The 24,397-nt window shown below is 45.7% G+C and overlaps 1 protein-coding gene and 1 non-coding gene across 8 annotated transcripts in view; both read left to right on the plus strand.

Moving 5' to 3' along the window:
• TMCC3 (transmembrane and coiled-coil domain family 3) overlaps positions 1-24,397 on the plus strand; it is a 351,112-nt gene that overhangs the window by 127,359 nt on the left and 199,356 nt on the right. The gene's annotated exons all lie outside the window — the stretch shown is intronic.
• On the plus strand, positions 19,575-19,647 carry TRNAQ-CUG (transfer RNA glutamine (anticodon CUG)). Its single transcript has one exon. It is a non-coding gene; the product is annotated as a tRNA-Gln (tRNA).

Below are 24,397 nucleotides of genomic sequence, written 5' to 3' on the forward strand. Positions count from 1 at the left end.
CTTGCACTGGGTTCTCTGCATAATATTCTAAAACCGTGTGGCCCCAGGAAAACCGCCTAGTTTTCTGAGCCTCTGGAAAATGAGAATGATAGTAGATCTTACCCTATTCATTTGAATGAAGCTGCAATGAGAAAATGCCTAGGACAGTATCCATAAAGCCTTCGAAATGTATTAGCTATCAGTATTGGTCTGAATCTGGAATCCTCAAAAGATAAAAATTAGGTGACTGCCTTTTATTCCTTAGAATTAGGTAGGAGATATGTCACCAGTAGTAATTATCCACATTCTTAGAGCTCTTTATGCTGTACAAAGCATCTTCGTAGTATTGCCTTCTGTGATCTTTGCAGTGCCCTTGTTGGTAGGTGAGAGAAACTGCCTAACTTCCCCTTCTACAGCTGAGGGGGCTGAAGCTCAAGGGAGACCAAGACCACAGAGCTAGGAAGGCTCAGAAGAATGGCTTCCGCTCACGCTCTGCTGGACAAACGGATCTCAAGACAAACAGGGCACAGAGTGTGATGGGGCCTTGATCCTTGAGGTACAGTCAGGAGGGTCAGTCAGAGAAGGCTTCCTGGAGTTAGTGACACTTAACCTGAGCCCTGAACTGTAGGTAGGAAGTGGCCCGGCAGAGTGGGCCACGGGAATGTTGCATGTAGAGGCTGTAGCAGGGCCAACGCCTAGAGGCAGGGAGACCTCACTGGTTGGTCAGGTGCTTCTTGGTAAGAGGGGATGCTGGTGAGCACAGACTTAAAGCAAAAGGGCAGTTTCCTGGAACCCTCCCCTCACCATCCCATCCACAAAGGAGATGAATGTCTGAAGAAAAAGGAATAGAGCAGAGAATTAAGGTTGGATTCACAGACATACCTACAAACCATGCAGCCATTTAAAATAATTCTGAGGAAGACTAACGGCGTGGGAATGTGTTTGGTATGTTAAATGAGGAAGTGTATATATAATTGCCCCTTCGCCGTGATTTCAGCTGTGTAAAATGAATCTACAGATGGAGAAGACTTAGAAGTTAAGTAGAAGGAAAATAACTCTTGTGTTAAGGTGATACATTTTAAAAACTCATTTTAATGTGTCATTTGTAAGTTTCGTTTTAGTTGTTTTATATTTGTAATTTGTGTTCTGTCTGTTTTGCTCCCAGTGTGTCTCCTGGGCGGTCAGGGTTCCAGCATTCCACTGTGCCTCTGGCCTGTTTGGTTCTGAGTCATTAATAGCCATTCACTTCCTGCTTGCCCTGCTCCAGGCCCCATGCTTAAGCAGGTACCTGTTTCTGTGTGTCCATCCCTGACTGGATCAGCAGCCTGAGAGCTCAGCGCCCCCCAACCCCAAAGCCCCCCCTCCCTCGGTGGCTAGACAAAAACCCTCGCTGTCAGAGCACCTGGGGAGCTCAGTCGGTTGAGCGTCCCAGCTCTCCGTTTCAGCTCAGGTCATGATCTCAGGGTCATGAGATCGAGCCCTGCGTCCAGCTCTGTGCAGAGTCTGCTTGAGGTTCTCTCCCCCTCTGCTCCTCCCCCAGCTCGCACTTACTCGCGCTCGCTCTCTCTCTCTCTCAAATAAATAAAATCTTTAAAAGAAAAAAAGCCACTTGCTCTCAGAAATACCACTAATACTGCCCTTTTGTTCATGAGAGGAAAAAGAAAAGGCAGTGCCAGGTGGTGACAACTGAAATAACTGGGTACAGGTGGAAATGTCCATTTGCCCCGGCTTGTAACTGTTTGGAGTTGGGGGTTTTTGGAAAATTTTCTGGATCCTTCTTAGTTTTCAGAGTGATCAAAGGCTTTGTTCCCTCTGAATGTGTTTTTAAGCACTTAGGTAGAAACTTTCCCTTTCATGCGTGCAGGTTGATGAGAAGGCAACCTGCTGCTATTAGATTGGGCATTGGCCAGCAACCTTTATCTGTTGGCATTCTTTAAACATGTCCTGGGCATTTCTCAGGTTCTGTTCCTTCTGAAAGCATCTTCAAGACACAGAGACACTTAAACATTGTGTTTAAGTTAGGACTTATGGTATTTGCTTTAAAATGCCGCAACACACATCCAGTGTGTGGGAGAATATGAAATAAGGGTGATGGATATATGGGGTTTTAAAACTATTCCCTTTACCTTGTTAATCTGAAATTTTTCACAAGCAAAAAAAGCTTAAATAACATTTAAAAGACTGATAGCAAACTACTGACTGGAAATGTGAAAAGCCCTACATGACAGTCTGCCCTCTGACACCTTTGGGGACAGCCAACCCCAGCTGCTGTGCCCTCCCTGGACCCCAGAGTTCAGGGGAATAGGAGTTGGTAATGGTAAGCCAGGGGAAGCAGAGATGCCCAGAGGTGACAGCTTTCAGTGGACATTAGGCTTCTCTCAGCTCTGGGAGGTGTTTCAAGAACCGTAGACTTACCAGCTCCCCAGAGAAGTTACTTCATCCTCTGATTTCCATGATGGTCTCATTGTTGCTTTAGAGGTTAGGAAACTGTTGGTTGGTTCATTCATTCATTCATCAAATATTGAATTGAGCATTATTCTAGAAGCTTAGGAGGTAGCAGTGAGGTTTATGCTCAGGTTGAGGATACACATTCCACTGTGGGGAGCCTGATGATTAACACATACACATGTAAATGAGTACAACCATTTCTGGTGGTGATTGAGTGAGGGCCCTGAAGACCTTTACATAGGACCATAGGAAGGTCGGGGGAGACACCGGAGCTACTTTAGGGTGGGTGATTAGTGATGACTCCTTTGAGGAGGTACTATTTGAGCTGAGTCACGAATGACAAAGAACCAGCCACCAGTATCTAGGGGAATGGCTTTCGTAGTAGAGGGGACACATAGAAGGGAAGGCAGCCTTGACATGGTGGTGAAACAGAATGCGAGCACCCTGAAGGGGAGGCGTGGGCTCCGTCTTTGGTATCTTCCTTTTTCTCTTTACTCCTTATTCTCTTTAAGATGTATTTCCTCCCATACATCAGTTTATCTTTCTGGGTTGCGTTTTCCACTTTTTGTCTTTGTGGGTCATCCCTGAACCCTGACAGATGTTCTCCATTGACTTTTGGTTGGGGAGCCCTGTGTTCCTGAAAGGAGACCAGTCTCACAGCCATGGGAAGATCTGTGTGGACTAGAGGTATAACTCACCTCTAGCAGTGTGGGCATTACTTTATAAATAAATTACAAGTGAGAAATCAGCCATCACTCCTTTGAAACTCACATTCTTATCTCTCACTTTTCACAAGTTGAATCAGAGATGTTAGTTGTGAAAGGAACCTTAGACATTGTATAGTAATGAGGTGTATTGGGGGGGGCTGATCATTCCCCAGATTGAGTAGAAAATAGAGTGGTTGGAGTACACATTGGTGTTGACTTTAAAAGTGTACATGCCTTGGGGCACCTGGGTGGCTCAGTTGGTTAAGCGTCTGTCTTCGGCTCAGGTCATGATCTCAGGGTCCTGGGATCGGGCTCCTTGCTCAGCGGGACCCTGCTTCTCCCTCTCCCTCTGCCCCTCCCCCTTCTCATGCTCGCTCTCTCTCTTTCTCAAATAAAATAAAAATTAAACAAAAAAACAAAAGCACACATGCCTTTTGACCAGGAAATTCCATCTCTAGGAGTTTATTCTAAGAAAGTATCAGGTATGCGTGCAAACGTTTGTCTGTAAAAATCTTCCTCACTGTGTTAAGTGGGAAATGATCTAAGTGTTGAACAAGAGAGAACTGGTTAAATGAATTGTGGCTCATCTCTGTGATAGAACACCACTATGGAGCCATTTAAAATGATACTGTGGAGGGGTGCCTGGCTGGCTCTAAATCTCAGGGTCGTGAGTTCAAACCCCATGTTAGGTGTGGAGCCTATTTAAAAAATAATAATAATGAAATAAAATGATACTGTAGAATAAGTTTAATGGTGTGGAAAGCTCTATGTCAGGAATACTTTTGGCCATAGGTACTATTTTGGGGCACCTGGGTGGCCAACCCTTGACTCAGCTCAGGTCTTGATTTCAGGGTCGCTGGGCATGGAGCCTACTTAAAAAAAATTATTTGCAGTGGCTGAGTGAAGTAGAGATTAATTTTCTGACATAACAAGTTGGAATGTAGGCAGCCGCTGGCGTTGGTTCAATGGTTAAACAACATCAAGACTACGTCTCTGTAGTATCTGTGAACTTTCTAATGCTTGACAGATACCTCATGGTCACAAGAGGGCTGCTGTAGCTTCAGGCATTGAGTCCACCTCCAGAGCAGAGAAGTGACAGTTGCTCTACCTTTCACCAGGAAAGCAAAAACCTTCCTGCATTCTCCTGACTGATGTCTCTTTCATCTCATTAGCCCAAACCATGTCCCACGGACACCGCTGGTTGCAAGAGTTGTTAACAGAGTGAGTATTTAGCTTCTCAAAACTGTAGAGTATAGGCAGGGAGGTGAGGGTTGGAAATGAGTGTTGGGTCCCACAACCCACAATGTCTGACCCAATATTGGGTGACAAATAGAATTCGCAGAACAGGGCGCCTGGGTGGCTCAGTTGGTTAAGCGACTGCCTTCGGCTCAGGTCATGATCCTGGAGTCCTGGGATCGAGTCCCACATCGGGCTCCCTGCTCAGCAGGGAGTCTGCTTCTCCCTCTGACCCTCTCCCCTCTCATGCTCTCTATCTCATTCTCTCTCTCAAATAAAGAAAATCTTTAAAAAAAAAAAAAAAAGAATTCGCAGAACAACATTTACAACACAGCCCCGTTAGAGTATATAAAATAGAATGGATAACTTAGGAATTTTTAAAAACTACAAAGAAATACTCAAATTTTATTTTTGAGTGGTTCATTTTCTTTGTTTTACATTTTCAGAGTTTTCTACAATAGAGAATTCAAGTAATTCTCTCTTTAACTATCATTCCCCTTAAAAGCCCTGAAGCTCTGGCTGGTATGATTAGGTGTAAAGTGAAACTCAGGTAAGTGCTGAGGAGCTGGTCCCAAGTCTCATACCCAGTTAGAGGCAGAGCGGGGCCAGGCCTCACATGTTGCCTATAAAGGGATTTGCACTAAAAAAAAAGAAAGAAAAAAAATTATTGCTTTAGTTCTGGACCCTCTTCCAAATGAGCATGGACTTTTAAAACCACCTAACCAGGGCACCTGGGTGACTCAGTCGGTTGAGCATCTTGGTTTTGTTTCAGGTCATGATCTCGGGGTCGTGAGATGGAGCCCTGCCTCAGACTCCCGCTAAGCAGGGTGATTTTCTCTCCCTCTCCCTCTGTCCTTCCCCGCCCCCCCTCCCCCACCGCTTGAGTGTGTGTGCGCGCACCCCCCCACTAATCTTAAAAAAATAATAATAAAAAAAACCCTCTTAACCAACCACATCCTAGCTTCCTCTTCTTCCTTCTGTATTGTGCTTGGTCATCCCTGGCAGGTAATTGGCTTCCCACATTCAGGCTGCTGATGCTGGAGGTTGTAGATATTAATTGCAGGGTCATCAGTCAGTCACTTGGCAATCGGTACTGAACAAATATTTATTGTCAGACACTCTTAGGCACCAGGAATATAATGGTGACCAAGACATAGTCCTTGACTTGAAGAAGTTTACATAGGCCAGGGAGGTAGGCAAGCAAATAAGTCATTACAACACAGAGGATCCCTGCTTTGATGAAGGTAGGCTTGGGAACAGGGGCAGGGCCACTAACCTGGCCTTGTGGGGAGAGTGTGTTCCAAGGAAGGTTTCCATAAGGAAGTCCCTCCAAGCAGAGGTCTGAAAAGGAAATGGGTACTAAGAAGAGATATGCAGAAGGATGAGGGGGACGCTTTCCAGGCAAAGGAAAATAGTTACAGCCTTTCCTAAAGCATGTCTGAGGGCTGTGGGATGTTAATATTTTTCCTGAAAAAGAAGTATTATGGGGTGTCTGTATGGCTCAGTCAGTTAAGCATCGACTCTTGGTTTCAGCTCAGGTTATGATCTTGGGGTCACTGGATCAAGACTGTGTGCTTGTGCTTAAGAGTCTCTCCTTCTCCCTCTGCCCCCCACAACTCTCTTTAAAAAAAAGTATTATGCTTAAATAAAGTTAAGGAAGTTTAATAAGGTATTTGTATGTCCCAAACTGTCTTCAGCTCTTTTTTTCACATACCATGTTACCAGACTGCTTTTCTCTAGAGCTCTTGGGGTTTCTAATGTTTAGTCAGTCTACTGAGTGCCTTTGAATTGTGTGATGTAGGTGAATTCATTTTTTTCCTAATTTTTAATTTAAATATATCACCAGCCCTTTTTTGGGTCACCGTTACTTTTTATCACATTTTGGAGCAGATTTTAAGTTAGTTACGGGAAGGTTCATTCTGAGGACATTTTCTGGAAATGGACTCTCAGTGTTACCCTAGGTTCATTGTAAAAGGAATCATGTGAAGAAATGAGACACAACGGATAAGGAGATAAATTGGTTTTATAAATTTAGTAAATACAGATTTGAAAGAATTTTTAGTGATCCTGGGGATTTTATTTTTTCCCTGCAAGGGCTGCAGGGTATACTTTGTCAGTGGAGAGTGGTTTAAACACAACATAAGCATACACCTAGGTTTCAAATGGATTGCTAAGAGAATCCAGAAAAGCAAGAGATGGCATGTCTCTTTCAGTTTGTCCCACCTGGGCAAGCCAGCCCCCTTGCTCTCTGAAGATGTTTGGTTGAGCAATTAATAGAGCCCCAAAGAAGAGAGCCGGCATGTCAGGAAGTGTCTGCATCCTGCTCTCCTTGGATCTGCCAGAGTTCCAGGCTTTTCTCTTCCCTGAGGCATTCACATTCTTTCCAGTGCCCATTGCCATATGCAGAGTAACCTTTAAACCTCCCTGGGCTGGGGGGGTGGAGGTGGGGGTTCTTTGTTGCCTTTGTCCTGGAGTTCTTCATGGTTTAAACTGGTTTTCCTCCCTTTCCTTCCTTCCAAAGGAGCTTTCTGCCAGTAGAACAAGCAGGATATTTGGAATCAGTCTGGGTTTGAATCCTGGCTTATCACTTAGGAAGTTTTACTTCACCTCTCCCAGCCTCAACTTGATCATCTGTACAATGGGGGATTATTATCTATCTCCTAAGAGTTTGAATTCGAAATGTTATAACATGTGCAAAGCAGTGTATACACCTGATGCATCATAGGTGTTCAGGAGCTGCTTAAGGCTTTATTAGCTCCCCTTTGCTTTATGAAATAAAGTCCAAGCCCCTTAGATTGAAACCCAGGTCCTGGGCCCTTTGTGACAGGCGCTCTCCGCTTGCCCTCCATCCCAGCCCCACCACTTCCTGTCTTTACTGCAGACTCCGGCCACATCACCAGGCTGCCTCTCACCTCTGTGCTTTACTGACCCTTTGCTCATCTAACATTCCGTTCAGTGTTTAAGACTCAGCTCAGCAAAAGGACCCAAAACAAAAGCCAACATAGAGATGATTGTGTTTTTATGAAGTCCAAGAACACACAAAACTAATCTGTGTAAAAAAAAAAAAAATCAGAAACTGGGGAAGGGGGACGTGTTGACTGGAAAGACGCATGAGGGAACATTCTTGACATGGAGTGGAGTGGAGCGGAGTGTTGGGGTTTGGAGCTGAAAGAAAGAATTCTTGAGACTTCTTTGGTGTAAAAAGGTGGTTTGATTAAATAAGGCACAGGGACGGGACCCATGGGCAGAAAGAACTGCACTGGGGCTGTGAGGAGTGACTGATTATATAAGATTTTCTGTCCTGTGGAGGGGACGGTGATGTTAGGGCTCCAGGAAATTGAGTCTCTAGGTTTTTGGAGAGTGCTTTTTTCTTGTAAACCATGATGAGCCTTGCAAGCTGATGGAGACTTCTGTCTGGCATGCCTGTGATCTCTATCAGTTAACCACTTGTTTTTTCCTTCCCTTTGTTTGAGGGCAGCCAGGAGCACCTGAGGAATGTCACATATATGCCACCTGGGGAGGGGAGGTGGGGAGAGGGGGTTTTGGGTTGTCAGCCCGTGCTTTGCCCTCAGCTTGCCTTCTGCTCCCTCATCATTCTGGAACCATTAAATGTTCTAAGACTTATCTTTGAGAGTGACTATACAAATTTATGTAATTATCAAAACTTCCCAAACTGAATATTTAACATCTGTGCATTTTGTTGTATGTTAATAATACCCTTAAAAAAGGGGGCGCTTGGGTGGCTCAGTCGTTAAGTGTCTGCCTTCGGCTCAGGTCATGATCCCAGGGTCCTGGGATCCAGCCCCGCATCGGGCTCCCTGCTCGGCGGGAAGCCTGCTTCTCCCTCTCCCCTCCCCCTGCTTGTGTTCCCTCTCTCGCTGTGTCTTTCTCTGTCAAATAAATAAATAAAATAATACCTTAAAAAAAAAAAGGCATGGGCATCGTTCTTTCCAGCTAGCTTTCCCTGGCCTGCTCTGGACGGATTTAAGCCTCTCTATAAGGTCCCTAACTCCCTGCACACATCTCTGCCATCGCACTCAGGACATAAATATCTCTCCTCTTTATGCGTTTTGTGCTTCATTAGTGTGTAATCTCCTGGAAGGGCCCAAACTCTTGCTGTCTGTGTAACCTTGGGAAAAGTGCTTTTTCTTAACCTGACTGGGCCTTAGTTTGCTCATCTATAAATGGTGCTGCCTGGTTTTTCAGGGTGTCCTGTTGGCAACAACCAAAGAAGGCCGTGAGCTGGCCATTCACCACTAGCCTCCAAGTCCCTGCACGTTGCCAGTCCATCGGTCCTCAAATACAGAATGGGGAAAAAGGATTGTTCCTGTTTATTATTTTTGTACATCCAACATTTGGAATAATTTCTGGCCACAAATGTTTGGTGCCTTGATTAATATATATTAGCTCCCTGTCTTCTTCCTTCTGGTCCAATTTCTCGTCTCTTCCCTTGGAGAGGGGATGGAAGACAAGCAGATCCTAATGGGCTCAAAGCAGCGTTTGGGAAGTAAGACAGTTGGTACTCAAGCAATATGGGATTTTAAACTTTTAAAATATTAATAAGGTGGAAGAAACCTGCCCACATTCTCTCAATTTATTGAAGCCCTAGGAATTCTCATAAACAACAACAGTGATATTGTTACTATAGCTAACATTTGTTGAGAGCCTTAGAGTATTTTTCCCAGCATGGTGCCGGGCTCATTTGTAAGCCCTCAGGGAATGGTTGCTGCAGTTACAGCTCTAATTTAATCTCTGTACTGTCTCTGGTAAAGTTATGAGCCCTGTTCACCGATGAGGAAACTGAGCCTCAGATAAAGGGATGGGCCCTAGAGCACTGGGTACTGAGTGCTGGAGGCAGGTTGCGAATCGAGGTTGTCCTCCACCTCCAGGATCCTTCTGCTGCTTTAGTCTCTTCGGTTCCTCCTCATATCCATCCCCTTGCTGAGCCTGGTCACTTACAGAGTCTTAAGGTGAGACAGGATTTCTGTGTTTGAACCAGCCCGAGGGGAGATTAATATTAAATTCTGAGACATAATCTTAGGGCTTCTGCACAACTGAGCCACATGGGGTCAAACTAGCCCGTCCTACAGGTACATTTAGAGGTAAAGGAAAAGTGCGAGCATGTTTCAACAAGCACTGTTTTTTTTTTTTTTAAAGATTTTATTTATTTATTTGAGAGAGAGAGTGTTCCTGCGTGAGTGGGGGGAGGGACAGAAGGAGGGAGAGGGAGACAGGGGGAGAGAGGCTCAAGCAGACTCCCTGCTGAGCATGGAGCCCAGGGCAGGGCTCCATCTCACAACCCTGAGACCCTGAGATCGTGACCCTGAGACACGACCCGAGTGAAACCAGAGTCTGAGGCTTAACCAACGGAGCCACCTCCGTGCTCCTAAATAAGTATTTAACATCTCCACCTTCTAACATTAGATCCTATATATATGTTTACACACACACACCCCTGATAAATTATTTTGGTAGGTATTGATGGGAACAAAATACATGTGACTCACTTTCTTCAGATTCACTAAGAGCTTTTCACATTGATTTAGAAGATAATGCACTGTTTGAAACATTTCTAATTCCAGCAGACAACCAGCCCTGAAGAAACTTGGCAGTCTCTTGGCAGTTTGCAAATTGCTTATTAGTGTTGAACATTCTTACGCAGAAAACAAAAGTCGAGCAAACCTTTTGGTTTGATTGAGGAAAGCAAGACCTTTCTCCTGATAATTCTGGAGCAAGGGAGCTGGCCCAGGAGCCAGATCCTCAGGAGGAGCATTAATCATTTAGCACTTTCTGCTGTGACTACTGTGTGGCCGGCTCCAGTGGACTCCAAGCAAGTATGCAGATTAATAATTCATGCTGGCCATGGCTTTGACCTCTCCAAGCTGCCTCCTGAAGAGCAGGGAGCACCCAACCAGAGAGGGATACACCCTGGCCTAAGGTTAAACCTTTGTTTGGCTCACTCTAGGGCATTGGTTATTTCCTGCTCTGATTGCTAATTCGTAGTGAGGTGCCCAAACCATCTGTCCTCAGGTGCAGAAGGCCAGCTCGTGTGGGCTGTGGGGTAAGGTCATGGTCCTCCCACAATCCAGATTCTGAAGTAGCCTCCACACAGTGGACAGGCTCAGCTGAGGTTGGCACCTCCTGTAACATGGGACACTGGTGATCCCTAGGAGCCTGGGCTTGGACGAATCATTTCCCCTTCTTGGGCCTCAGCTTCTCAGCCTGCAAAACCAGACCCGTTGTCCTTGCCCTGCTCACTTCATGGGCAGGAAGTGAGAGCCCCGGGTGAATGTTGACAGTTGAAAGCACATTTAAAAGGAAGTTGTGTTCAAAAGGTCAAATACCATATAATTCCACTTACTGAAGTACCTCGGTTTATAAAATTCATGGAGATGGAAGGCAGCATGGTGGTTGCCAGGGCCGGGGGAGGCAGGAATGGGAGTTAGTATTTGGTGGGTCCAGAGTTTCAGTTTGAGAAGATGAAGAAGTTCTGGAGATGGGTGATGATGCCTGTATAACATCAGGAATACACTTAACATCACTGAACTGCAGACTTCAAGGTAGTCCAAATGGTAAATTTCATGTTTATTTCACCAGATTTTCATTTTATTTATTTATTAAAAGATTTTATTTATTAGAGCAAAAGCAGGGGAGGGGGAGGGAGGGCAGAGGAGAGGGAGAAGCAGACTGCCTGCTAAGCAGGGAGCCCGACACCGGGCTCGGTCCCAGGACCCTGAGATCATGACCTGAGCTGAAGGCTGCCGCTTAACCGGCTGTGACACTCAGGTGTCCCTCACCAACTTAGAAAACAAGTTGTTTTAATGTTCCTACATCTGAGAGTCTTCACAAGCCAACCTTATCAGGTCTCCTTTGTCAGTCTTACACAGAGCCCCCCACCCCCACCCAGTGCGCTGGTTGAGTAGAGGTAACTTGAGATCACCGAGTGCACGGAGCCCTCACTCATGCCAGGCTCTGTGCCAGGCACAGGATGTACAAAGACCAACGGGTGGGTGCCCCCTGTCTGGCGAGGGTGCATATGCCCAAGCAGAGCCTGCCAGCATTGCCGTACCCAGTGGTGGCAGCCGTGATGGGCTGGTCGGGTGCTCTTGTAACCCAACTCAAGGGGTTCACGCTTGGGGTGCATGAAATTGAACACAACCCAAAGAACCGTTGAAAGCAAAGAACTTTTTATTACTTGTTATGGGTAAGGAGACAGGAAGATAGCTCTCAAAGCACTGTCTCTCCATGGGGTTAGTACAGAAAGCTTTCATTCAGTGTGTTAGGGGGCGGGGCCAGGGAGCTTGCCCAGGCAGTTCGTGTTGCCTAAGCAGTTCATGTCAACATGCTAGTGCGTACATCCTATGTTCAAAAAAGGGGAAAAACTCCACCCACAGGAGGAGATCGTAGTAGCATAATGAATGAAAGGTCACTCAGGACAACTCTGGAGGTGGGGCTTCTGCAGGTCCTCAGCCCCAGTCTGGCTCAAACTGGCTTACATGGGGGGTTGTCAGTGTGAAACACCTACCTGGGACTCTCCTTTTATTTTTTTAAAGATTTATTTATTTATTTTAGAGAGCACGTGCGTGTTGGGGTCGGGGGGGACGAGGGTCAGAGGGAGAGGGAGAAACTTAAGTAGACTCCGTGCTGAGCTGAGCTGGGGCTTGGGGCTCGATCTCACTACCCTGAGATCACGACCTCAGCCGAAACCAAGAGTCAGGCGCTTAACTGACTGAGCCGCCCAGGTGCCCCTGCACCTCTCCTTTTCTGGCGCTGTTAGTTCTAGAAGACAAAATACATCCTTTCTCTGCTTGTGTCCCTTCCCCTTGTCCCTTCTGCTGAGAGCTTTCAGCCCTGTGATCTGAGTAGCTCCCCATGTATCTAGCTGGCACTGTGGGAGGGTGGGAAGGTTTCCCAGGGTCCCGGAGATGTGCTAGCGCCAGAATTGACCAGAGCAGAGACTGGCGGCAGCCACATTTGCCTTACAGCTCCACTTACTTGCATGCTTGTCACATTTGCTGGCGCTCATCCTTCAGCTAGAGTGCACTCTTTCCCTTCTTTCCCCCTAAAATCCTGATTCTTAAAGTGCCAGCCCAGATGCCACCTCCCTTCTGGAAGTGTTCCTTCAACTCAGCCAAAATTAATCTCTCCTCCGCCCGAACTCCCACAGCCCCCTCCTTATATCTCCATTTAGCACATATTTCATTTCTGTCAGGTAATACAGCCGTTTATATTCCTGCCTCTCTTGTTGGATATATATTGGGATTTTTATAGTTCCAAGTAGGAGAAACCAACTGGAGCCAGCCTTAGCATGAAAGTCATTTATCAGAGTACCGATGTCTTCCCAGACCAGGGTGGTTCCCTGCTCTATTCCTGCTTCCTCTTCCCGGCCTGCTTCCCAGCCCATGTGGCAGATGGCACTTCAAGCTCCCAGGGTGGTTTCTATGCTGCTTGGGTCTCTTGACCAGTTACCTGCGGCTGGGGGAGCAGGATCGCATGCACCACTTGGGGTGCGCCACAGCCCAGGCGTGCTGGGGGAGAGGAGCCCTGGGGGGTGGTCAAACCCCTCAGTCCTTCCCGCTTCCTGCTGGGCTTCCCACCCTGTTCCCTGTCCCACCTCCTCCTTGGGTTTCTTCCTGCTTCTCTGGCCATTTCTTTTTTTTCTTCTTTGTAGATGCTGCTGCTTTCATCCATTTCTGTTATTACTAGTGTTCTCTGTGATTCCACTTATGCATCTTCCCATCTTGTTCATTTTCTTTAGATGATCTCAGTAAGTCCTGTGACTTTGCTTGTTATCTGTTTGCACTCATAGTGACTGCTCAGACCTGAGTGCCTGACCCATATATTCTCGTGTCCTGTGGTCATCTCCACATGTCCCACAGCGCACAAAAAAGCCCTCATGTACCAGCTGCCTGTCACCTCTCCGTGACACCCCCTTCACCTGACCCACCTGCATTCTCTGTCTCTGTGCTTGCTATGACCAACCACCTCCTTGTCAAATCCGGGAGTCACCTCAACATCTTCCCATTCTGTTCTGCATAAATCCAGTCTGGCACCAGACCCTTTCCATTTTACCTCCTAAATACCTCTCAGATCTGTCCATTGTCATGGCCTTAATTCAGGCCTGCATAATTTCTTTTCTTGTAACTGGCTTCCTTATGCTACCTTACAATTTACTTCCCCATAGCACAGCCCAAGTAATCTTTTTTAAAAATTTTTTTAAGATTTAGTTATTTGAGAGAGCGAGAAAGAGCACACAAGCGGGGGGGGGTGGCAGTGGGGAGAGGGAGAGGCAGACTCCTTTCTGAGCAGGGAGCCTAACATGGGGCTCGATCCTAGGACCCCAAGATCGTGACCTGAGCCGAAACCAAGTGTTGGATGCTCAACTGACTGTGCCACCCAGGCGCTGCTATAGACTACTCTTCAGTTACAAAAGGGGGAAGGTATCTATCTCTGTGGTGTCTATTTAAAAAGCTGCCATTGAGTACAAGAATTAAGTAATAACACTGTATCAGATATACCCGGCCTCTAGAAACCTACTTCTACCCCAAACCAAAAAAGACCTGAAGGTTCTGACAAGGTAGTTGGACATGCCCTAAGGTAAACCACATTAAATCTGTATTCCAGGGGCGCCTGGGTGGCTCAGTTGGTTAAGCGACTGCCTTTGGCTCAGGTCATGATCCTGGAGTCCCGGGATCGAGTCCCACATCGGGCTCCCTGCTCAGCAGGGAGTCTGCTTCTCCCTCTGATCCTCTTCCCTCTCGTGCTTTCTCTCTCTCATTCTCTCTCTCTCAAATAAATAAAATCTTTAAAAAAAATCTGTATTCCATATCAAAATTTCTTGCATTTAAGGTAGAGGTTGGAAGATGCTTATCTGACAGTTGGCAGAGCACCAACCCTGAATGCCTAACTTGCCTATATCTCGTAGGCTTTGCGTTGGTGGCTGAAACGGAACTTGGTCTGGGGCAGAGAAAGGACAAAGTGACAAAGAAGATGGGAAACATATGTTGAGTAAACAACCAGCAGCCTCTGCCATAGTCCTCATTTATTGTCTCAGGATGATCAGTATTTTATGCTGCTCCACACCAGACTGCTTATTTCCTACTATCTGTCCTGAGATGCTAATTACAGAGAATTCTCCATCTTCATGGCCACAGTCTCCCAAGGTTCAAACTTTCATGTACAATCTCCTGTCTTGGACTATTCTATTAGGAATATTTGGTTGCAGATAACAGAAAATTTAAAGGACAGTGATTTAAGCAAATAAGAGTGTACTTTTTTTTTCACATAGTATGAAATGTAGGGGTAGGCAGCTTTCATCCTCACGGTGACAACATGGTGGCTGCAGCTCCAGCCATCAGGTCTACATTCAAGGGGAAATGAAAGGTAGGAAAGAGATTTCCTTTCACCCATTTGGTCTCCTTTTATTAGGAATCAGAAACAAACTTTTCCATCGGTTTTATTCACCAGAACCACAATACATGGCCCTCAAGGGAGGCTGGGAAAGAATATATTTAGCAGGGTATGTTAAAGTACTGAACAGAAATGCGGTTATGTTAACAAGGGAAAAAGGAGTGAGGATTAGTGTATTCACACCTAACAGGGTCTGGCATATATGGCATCAAATGTTTTCTATTACTATAGTTAACACATCATACTTACTATCGTTGAAATCCCTTTAGCATTGTTCTTTCATCTCTTGAAATTCAAATGTGTTCTAATATGTTTGCAAAGTACTTTCTGCAGAATGCAGTTTTACATTGGAGAGCCGTGGCTTTAAATGGGCAAAAAATAGGGTTAGGACCAGGGCCAGGGTTAGGTTTAAAAAAAAAAAAAATGGGGAAAGGGTATTGGTTGGACTAAGTGTTTTCTGGAAACCACACTCCCAAATTCTATCAGTTTTTCTACTATCAAGCTATTTAATCAGAGATTCATAATATGTATGCAAATGTTGTTAATCTGTTGATAATAACTGTGAGTCTGGATGCTCCATACTTGACCTAGGAGCATCAGAATGACTCAGTGTGTGCATGGAGACTTCATTCATATTTTACTGCTTATATCAGTAATTCTTCATAATCATTTGGTTGTGGTATATAAATTTGTTGGAATTAAACTTGAACAGCTCATAAATAGTATAATTAATTTTTGTTACACTTCAGTTCCAATTGCTAATTGATTTAAACCTACTGTTGTGTATAAACCTCTCTGTTCTTCATTTATTTCCTGGGTCACGACACTTACACTGTTATTTTACTTCTCACGTGACTGCGACCTGGTTGGACAGTGTTGGGGAGGAAGAATTCTTGTCCTCTTCAAGGGCCTTCTAGCTGGACTAAGAATCATATTGATGCCAGATTAACAGGAGAAAATAAAATGTAATAGTGTACGTATGGGGAATCTACACCAACATGGGAATTCCAAGGACAGGGAAAATGCGGTGTATGTGTCATCCTGAACTAAGGACAGGGGGGTTCAGGGGTCTGAGACTTCAGAGGACAGGAATGCACTTCACGGGGCAATACGAAGAGCAGATGTTTGGTTATTAGATGTTTGCCCTGCCATACAGGTGGGTCACTCAGATGAAATTTATCTCTGCTAATGACCCTTATTCTGGGAAAGACCCTAATTTAGATTCTTCTATGTAGTTAAGAGAGGGGCAAAAGTCTTCTTGAGCCCATAGGGTTTCAGTTGCCTTCCGCTCAGAATAATCTTCATGCCAAAGTGGCCCTACTTGGGGCAACCTGCCCTTGGCCCTTGCAACAGAAACCATATCTATCTTGTTTATCATCTGCTTGGCAGAGTGCTTGGCCCATAGTAGGTACCCAGTCAACATTGGTTGAATAATTGAATTACCAAATGATTCCCGACAATAATCGGTTACATATCAGGAACAGAGGTAGTCCCAACTGGCCTGCTAGTTCCTGTGTGCCAACCAGTGTTTTACTGTTTTAATTTTTAATTTTTTTTTGAGAGAGAGAGAGCCCATATGGATGGGGGGAGGGGCAAAGGGAGATGGAGAGAAAGGATCCTGGTCATGAGATGGAGCCCTGCATTGGGCTCTGCACAGGGCGGGGACCCTGAGATCATGACCTGAGCTGAAATCAAGAGTCAGAGGGACGCTTAACCGACTGAGCCACCCAGGTGCTCCCAGTGTTTTATTTTAAAAGAAAAAGTAGAAGGGGCGTCTGGGTAGCTCAGTCAGTTGAGTGGCTGACTCTTGATTTCATCTCAGGTCATGATCTCAGGGTCCCGGGATGGAGCCCTGCATCATTGAGCTCCATGCTCAGCTCAGTGGGAAGGATTGTTTTGATCCTCTGTGTATTATATGTAATATGTATCAATGTAGTACCTATAGACTATACATTACATCTCGTATAATTGTATATAAACTTGGAACAGTGCCTGGCAAATGAATATTAATGAAATGTCAGCTGTTACAGTCCCTTCGCACAATTCTAAAAATCCCAAAGCTCTTAACAACCAAAATTTCTTCTTAACTTTGGCAGAAAATTCTGTCCTGATCAGAGCTAAGTGGCTTGCAGAGCCTGACCTGAAGGGATGTGAGGACATTTTGAGGTTTTTATTTAGCCACTTGGTGTGAACATTCATACGTTTTGCTACAGAAATAGTGTGACAAATCACGGGGTGGTAGCCCAGCTCCACTGGTAATATTACATAATATTACCACTATCAGATGAAAAGTTCTGAATTCTGAAATGCAGATTTTAAGTGAGGGGTCGTGGCCCCGTATTAATATTTGCCAGCCTGTGCCTGGATGAGTGGATCACAGTCTCTGCTCGAAGGAACTTCCAGAGCACTGAGTGGACTAATGTCAGCCACTTGTCAGGGGCTAGGTCGGAGGCAGCCTGGGGTCCAGGGAGCACTCAGGACAACCCTGAACTCTATAGGGTGGGGAAGGCTGTGGGGTGAAGGAAGGCCTCTCAGCGGACACCTGAGGCGAGACCGGAAGAGCCAGCACCTCCTCTCGTCAAGCGTGGTGCCAGGGCCTGAGGACCCAGTGGTGAGTAAAGCCAGCTGGTCACTGTGCCGAGGCCCCCTGTGTGTTGTAGGAGCAGCAACCCCCACTCAGTAAATTGCTGGTGGGATGAGGGGTGTTCTGGGTACTGTGGAAGTCCGTAAGGAGGAGCCAGCCTTGTCTCTGGGGTCAGAGGAGGCCTCCCTGCCCCCACTACGTGGAGACAGACCCGGAGAAAGAATGAGGAGAAGGAAGCCAGGTGGAGAGGCTGTCAGTACGTGGCGAGGGGCAGGAGGCTAGAGAAGGCCTGCGCCTTTCAAACCACAGAAGCCAGTGTGGCTGGAGCAGAGAGCCGGCAAACAGGTGGTGAGGGAGAAGAGGGTGGGCTGCCGGGCAAGGCCAGATTCCCCGAGGTGGCTCAGTGTAAATGGTCTGGTTTAGGGTTGTTGCTCCAGTATTATTCTTAATAGCACTGTCTCTCACTCTCACAATATCCCTGTCTTGACCACTGAAGTATGTAGTCTCCCCTACCTAAAGGCCAACTTAGGGAAATGAAAACTTATCCTTAGGGGAGTGGGAATCCACTGAAAGACTTTAAACAGTACACATTTAAAAAAAGTTATTTGGGGTGATTTGGTCCACTTGGCTCTGCACAATAAAAAGATGTTTTGTTGGGGCGCCCGGCTGGCTCAGTCAGTGGAACAGGCAACTCTTAATCTTGGGGTTGTGAGTTCAGGTCCTATGTTGGGTGTAGAGCTTACAAAAAAAAAAAAAAAAAAAGAAAGTTTTGTCTTACTCTGCTGATGATTCTATTGATCCCAAGGGTTACAGGAATAGGTATCAGAGCTGGGAAAATAAACTAGAGTGCTGGTCAGTGGACTGACTTTTGCTGCCATAGAGCAGCAGAATTATTGGCTAGCCTCAGTGAGTACGTGTGTATAGAAATAGGGCCAGTCTCTGATGCCCCTGTGAAATGTAAATGTTCTTTCCTTAGTCGAACTCTCAGGACTTCCTGTGTCGTCCAGACCACCCTCAGAAACAATTATAGGTCTGTCTTTGAAAATTCAGGAAGGGTGGTGGCCTTTGCTTTGCTTTCTCCCTGAGTCTGGGCCATGTGTGTGTTTGCCCGCGTGTGGGCCCATCCAGGCGCCTAGCCTTTCCCGATTTGATTTTCTCTGTTGGTCAGAGTTAGCAGTTGGCCCAATGCTTCAGCCAAGAAAAGACAGGAGAATTCAGGAAAGCCCAAGATTCATGTTTTACATTTTGTGTAGGATGCTCTCAGTGCCTCAGAGAGACACAGATTCACCCCCTTGGGAGTTCCTTTACTCTTAGTTCTTATTTCTGTCACATTTTGAGCTCTCCTGTCTGCTGCTGGGTAGGTGGAAAGATAAAAGCGACATGACAGCTGGTAATCCTCTTCAGGCATCACAGTGGGATGGAGTTTAAGGAGGTTTAGCCATATGCAGCAGATTAGCCATCCACAATAAGAAGGTATTGGGAGTGTTCAGAGCTGCTGAAAAGGCTTCCGTGTGGGCGTGTCCTCAGCCTGATGGAGGCGGGTGGTGGGGCAGGTGTAGATGGGAATCGGTTAACAGAGCTCCCCTGGGGCAAGCTGCTGGGGGACCCACAGCCTTGGCTCTTCCCCAGGTGAGGTCACCTCCGTCTGGTAAACCAAGAAATGGCACCCAGAGAGAATGGGTGACTCATCTCTTGGGGACAGATGCACAGAAACACATATTTACACAACACACACATGCACACACACAGTATTAGAATACCAAAACGTCTTACTTTACCCTCAAGTCAGATACTTTCAGACTTTGCCCAAAGACAAGCTAAATTACAATTTGAAAGCCTAAAAAAGGCTTTTTGTCATTTTATCAACCAACCTCCCCCAGTGCATATTCCATCTAGGGCAAACTCCACAAGTAGTCAGACTGAGAGCACAGTCATCTTAGAATGTCTCTCCTACAGCCCCTCAGGGGATGCTCACTTACTGGATAGTAAGGTTTTCACCTTGGGATCCCTGGCCATCCACCAGGAGTCCGAGAGCCCCACGAATGTGGGGTGTGGATGCACGTGTGTGTTTCTGTGGGGAAAGGATCCATAGTTTTCAGGAGATCATCGCACACATGTGGACATCCACAACTGGCTCATAATTTGACACCTTTGACATGGTATTTTTAAATACTTGTGTAGTATATACTTGAGGGGATGACATGAGGGGCGCCTAGCTGGCTCAGTCTGTAGAGCATGAGACTCTGGATCTCAGGGTTGTGAGTTCAAGTCCCACGCTAGATGTAGAGATTACTTAAAATAAATAAATAAAATGTTTTAAAGGGTTGACATGAGAAGACGACCCTCAGTTGTTCCACTGTTGTCCCATGAAACTCAACTCTGATCCCTACTTGGCGTTGCCTGGTTGGTATAACAAAAGCCCTGCAGATAGCCACATCTGTCATTACCCCACTCCCCATTTCCTTCTCTAGTATTGAAATGCTTCTTCATTAGACGAGAAATCATTCCTGCAAAAGAGAGGTATTTGTATTAATGAAGGCTGAGGTAGTGGGGCAGAGCTTGAGGGAACGGGCTTCTAGAGCTGGAGTTGTTGACCAAAGCCGTATTCTTCAGGGACATCTCCAGATGGTGTTATTCCTAAAAGCATCTTGTAAATGCTTTCAGAGTTCTCAGCAGAGGAATAGCGTTGCACTTTATTAGCCAAGAGGGAGCAAACTTGGCATTCTAGGATAAGACTCAAACTGTTTGTGAGGCAGTCATGCACACCTGCACTGTGGCCAACCCAAGCCAGTGCCGCGTGTGGTGGCTCCAGCCACCCCCCCCGCCCCCCCGCCGCGGGACTCTGCTTCCCTCTGTACCTGATGGGCCATGGGCTTTTGAACCCAGGCTGGCTTGAATTGGACATTTAATGCAGTGTTACTCTCAGGATCTGGCTCCATTTCCTTTTTTTCCTTGCTTTTTACAGATGAGGTGTTGGCACTCTCCCTACCTTTTCTCTCTGATTTTGGCCTGTTCCTGTTTAGACTACTGCAGTTTCAATAATAACATATCTTAGCCGGGCTGACTTTCATATGAAAATAATACAGGACAATAACAAGCTTTAGTTGTCCCTTTTAGTTTTCTTTGAAATCTTAGAGTGTTCTCATTAAGAGCTGTGCCTACGAGAGGCTCTCACTTTCACATTGTGTCAGTGATAATATTTAGACTTTCCATGAGCATATATGGTTTTTATGTTTGGCCCGTATGAATGTAATTAAATCAGGACTCAGAACACCTAGTTCTCAACACTGGCTCCAGCACTTGGATCCGTATGTGTGGTGGAGAGTAGAGGCAAGTTTCCTAGTCAGGGATTGACGGATTGCAATGGGCCAGGTATTAAGTACTTTAGGGTTGGTGGGCATATGGTCTCTGCCTCAGCTCTCCAACTCTGCGGTTCTAGTGCAGAAGTAGCTGTAGATAATATATAAACGAATGGAGGTGGCTGTGTGCCAATCAAACTTTATTATAGGCACCGAAATATGAATTTCACAAAATTTTCATATGTCACAAAGTATTATTCCTCTTTCAATTTTTCTTTCGACTGTTTGGAAATGTAAAAACCATTCTTAGCTCCTGAATCATACAAAAACAGGTGGTGGGTTGGATATGGCTGATCCCTGGTCTTTATTAACTTAGCACAAAACCGGGCTAGAATGACAGAAATCAATCATTGTTTGCTTCTGGGGGTGAGGTGGGGATTTACTCAGAGGGACCAGCAGGTAGTTTTCTGGGGTTATGGCAATGTTCTGTGCCTTGTGAAGGGTATGGATTATAGAAGTGAACACATTTGTCAAAATTGATTCAAGGTATATTTAAGATCTGAACATTTGTGTATAAATTATACTTCAATAAAAATAAAAGGAACAAATGTTGCATAACAACCACAGCATCTCAGGGGCACATGGTAGACGATAAGCATTATTTCTCATTCACACGTCCACGGGTCCGCTGGGGTGGCTCTGCCCATCCATGCCTTTGTTCTAGGCGGGCTGGGCTCCAGGCAGGCTGGGCTAGTTCTCTGGTGATGGCAGAAGCACAGGACAGCAAAGTGGACAGTGCACGTGCTTTTCAGTCCTCCACTTGGCATGTTACTTGAACACAGCCTGACTGCAAGTGTCTACAGATCCTAATTTAAGAAAATGTGACTGAAATGCAAAAGAGCTGCATCCCTTATGTATGAAACCTGCCAAATCTCAATTTTTGAAAGGACTGCAAATGTTGCAAGACAGCAGGACATACACATACGAAATAAGAGAAGAGCATAACAGGACTGAAAATAAGTGAGTGCCAAAATATGTCTCCGGATAAAAATAGGTTTCTGGCAGATCAGAAAGGGCAAATCCACTGTTGTCCCCCAACGATGATGACACCTGAGATGGTGCTGCTTCTGCCCATCCGCCCATTTAGGGATGCTTTCACTCCGCACCTGCACTTGTATCTCCCTGAATGAGCTCCTCCTGTCCATGTCTTCAACAGCCCCCTTTGGCTGCAGCTTAACCTCTCTCTAGAACTCGAGACCCTCATTTCCGTCTGTCTGCTATATCTCCAAGATACCATGAATGTCTCTGAACCTGAACTCATGAACTGATCCTTCATGTTCCTATTTCAGTGCAACAGAACCATTATCCAGCCAGGCGCCCAAATTCTTCACTCTCTTTCATCCCCAAATCTAAGCACTGGCTCTCTGTTTGACCCTTCCTCCTAAATATTTCACAAATTATGCATGTTCCCACGGTCCTGTTTCAATGTCTTGTCAGGATCCACCAGAACCACTGCAGTGGCTTGTATGCTGGTCTCCTGGCATTGAGCCTCACCGGCACTGGCCCTTCCTCCACCGATCTTGCCGCTGTCTCTCGCACGTATGTGTGTGTGCACGTATGCTGATCAGCAGTGGCTTCAGAAAAGGGCTGCTGGGGTCTCCAATGGGAGGGAGGCTCACTTTTTAGTATGTGTCTCTTTATAGCGCTAGGCTGCCTTACCATAAGTATGTGTTTTTATTTTGGAATACAGTAATTTTAAAAAAAAACATTAGAATTGGTGGCTGGTCTTTATGACCCACTGGAGACAGAGAATGAAGAAGGAAGAATCAGATGATTTTGAAATGTGAAGCCTGAATTATTGGGAGGTGGTGGTGTTTTTGGAGCTAACCAGCATATTGATATTCTGTAGTTACAAATCATCTTCCAGCTCATGGGCCCCAAGCTTCACCAGGCAACATAGGGCTGCTGGGATTCTGAAATCCCACGGCTTCTCCTGAGCAGCCCATAGTTGCATCCAGCATAATCAATAAAAGCTGGTGCAGTAGAGCATTAATAGAGCTGGTGCACCAGACTTTGGAATCATGAATCCTGACTAACACATCCTCACTTTGTAGATTTGAGCAAGTCACTGGACTTCTTGGAACTCTACTTCTCTTCTTTGTGAAATGAGAAGTATTCTCAGTGCCCCCTCCATAACAGTATTTGGGGATTGAATGAGATATTTCATGTAAAGTTCTTCCTGTAGTGTCTAGTTCATATTATAGTCTTCGTAAATGCTGCAATTTTAGTCACCAAGCTGTGTCCAAGAAGTTGTTTTCCTCTTTTTATTTGAAAATCTCCATTGCACAGGAGGCCAAGTTTTTGGTGGCTGCGTCACGATGGCAAGTCATACCAAGTTAAGAGTCAACTATAATTAATCTCTCTGAGTCTTCCTTACGTATTACATTGTTCCTATTTTTCTCACCCTATCCCCTCACTCTACCACTGCCCTGTCCCCCGCCCCCCCCCAAATATTTTGTAACCTTTACAGTTGTTTTTATTACATTTTTTCTTGTTTAGTCTTATCCTGAGAACTGATCTAGGGTGAACACGTTGATGAGTTTAAAAAGCATTTGTATAAACCTATGGATTATAAAACCCAAATGGGTTATAAAGGCATGTTATGGGGAAATCACTACCATTTCAAAGTCATATAATTCATTCCATTCAACAAATATTAAGTTGCTACATGTGTCAGTCACTGTTCTAGGTGGTACAGTGAGCAAGACAGGCAAGGAGTCTCCTCCCAGAATTTACTTGGCTATAAGGAGAATGTAAGTCAATGAGATGATCTCGGATGACATTTGAGCTCTCAAGAATTGGGGAAGAATGCTCCAGGTGGAGGTAAGAAGAGGGGAGGATCTGAGATGAGAGCAGGTGTAGCACTTGAAGGGGTAGACCATAGACAAGTGTAGAAGGAGACTAGAAGAGAGGGGAGAGGGAGATGGGAGGCGGGAGGGAGAGCTGGGCAAGGCTGGCTCCTGTAGGGCGGGGAGGCCATGGTCAGGAGCTGTTCTCTGTGTTGTGTTTTGATTTTGATTTTGTGGTAGGCTGAATAAAGATGCCCTTGAAATGGCTGTGTCCTGTTCTTAGAACCGGTAAATATGTAAAAGGTAAAAGGGACTTGGCAGATGTGATTAAGATCTTGAAATTGGGGCAGTTATCCTGGATTGCCCAGTGTCATCACAAAGGTCTTTGTAAAAGGAAGGCAGGAAGCTTAGAGTCAGAGAAATGAAGAAGGGACCACAAGCCAAGGAATGCAAGCAGCCTCGAGAAGCTAAGAAAAGTGAAGGAAACAGATTCTTCTCTGAAGTCTCCAGAAGGAGCACAGCCCTACCAACACCTTGATTTTAAGACTTCTGATCTTGGGGCGCCCAGGTGGCTCAGTTGGTTGGGTGTCTGCCTTCGGCTCAGGTCATGATCCTGGAGTCCTGGGATTGAGCCTCGCACTGGGCTCCCTGCTCAGCACAGAGTCTGCTTCTCCTTCTCCCTCTGCCTCTCCCCCGCACCCGCTTGTTCTCTCTCTCTCAAATAAAAAAATAAAATCTTCAAAAAAAAAAAAAAAAGACTTCTGATCTCCAGAACTGTAAGAGATTACATGTGTATTGTTTAAACTCACTGAATGGTGGTCATTTGTCATAGTGGTGGTAGAAAACTAGTACAGGTTTCTAATTCCAAAATGCAGTGGGAAGCTA

The sequence above is a fragment of the Callorhinus ursinus genome, unplaced genomic scaffold (genome assembly GCF_003265705.2).
Source record: "Callorhinus ursinus isolate GAN/ISIS: 27379988/994484 unplaced genomic scaffold, GSC_fseal_2.0 scaffold14, whole genome shotgun sequence".
NCBI classification, from domain to species: Eukaryota; Metazoa; Chordata; class Mammalia; order Carnivora; family Otariidae; genus Callorhinus; species Callorhinus ursinus.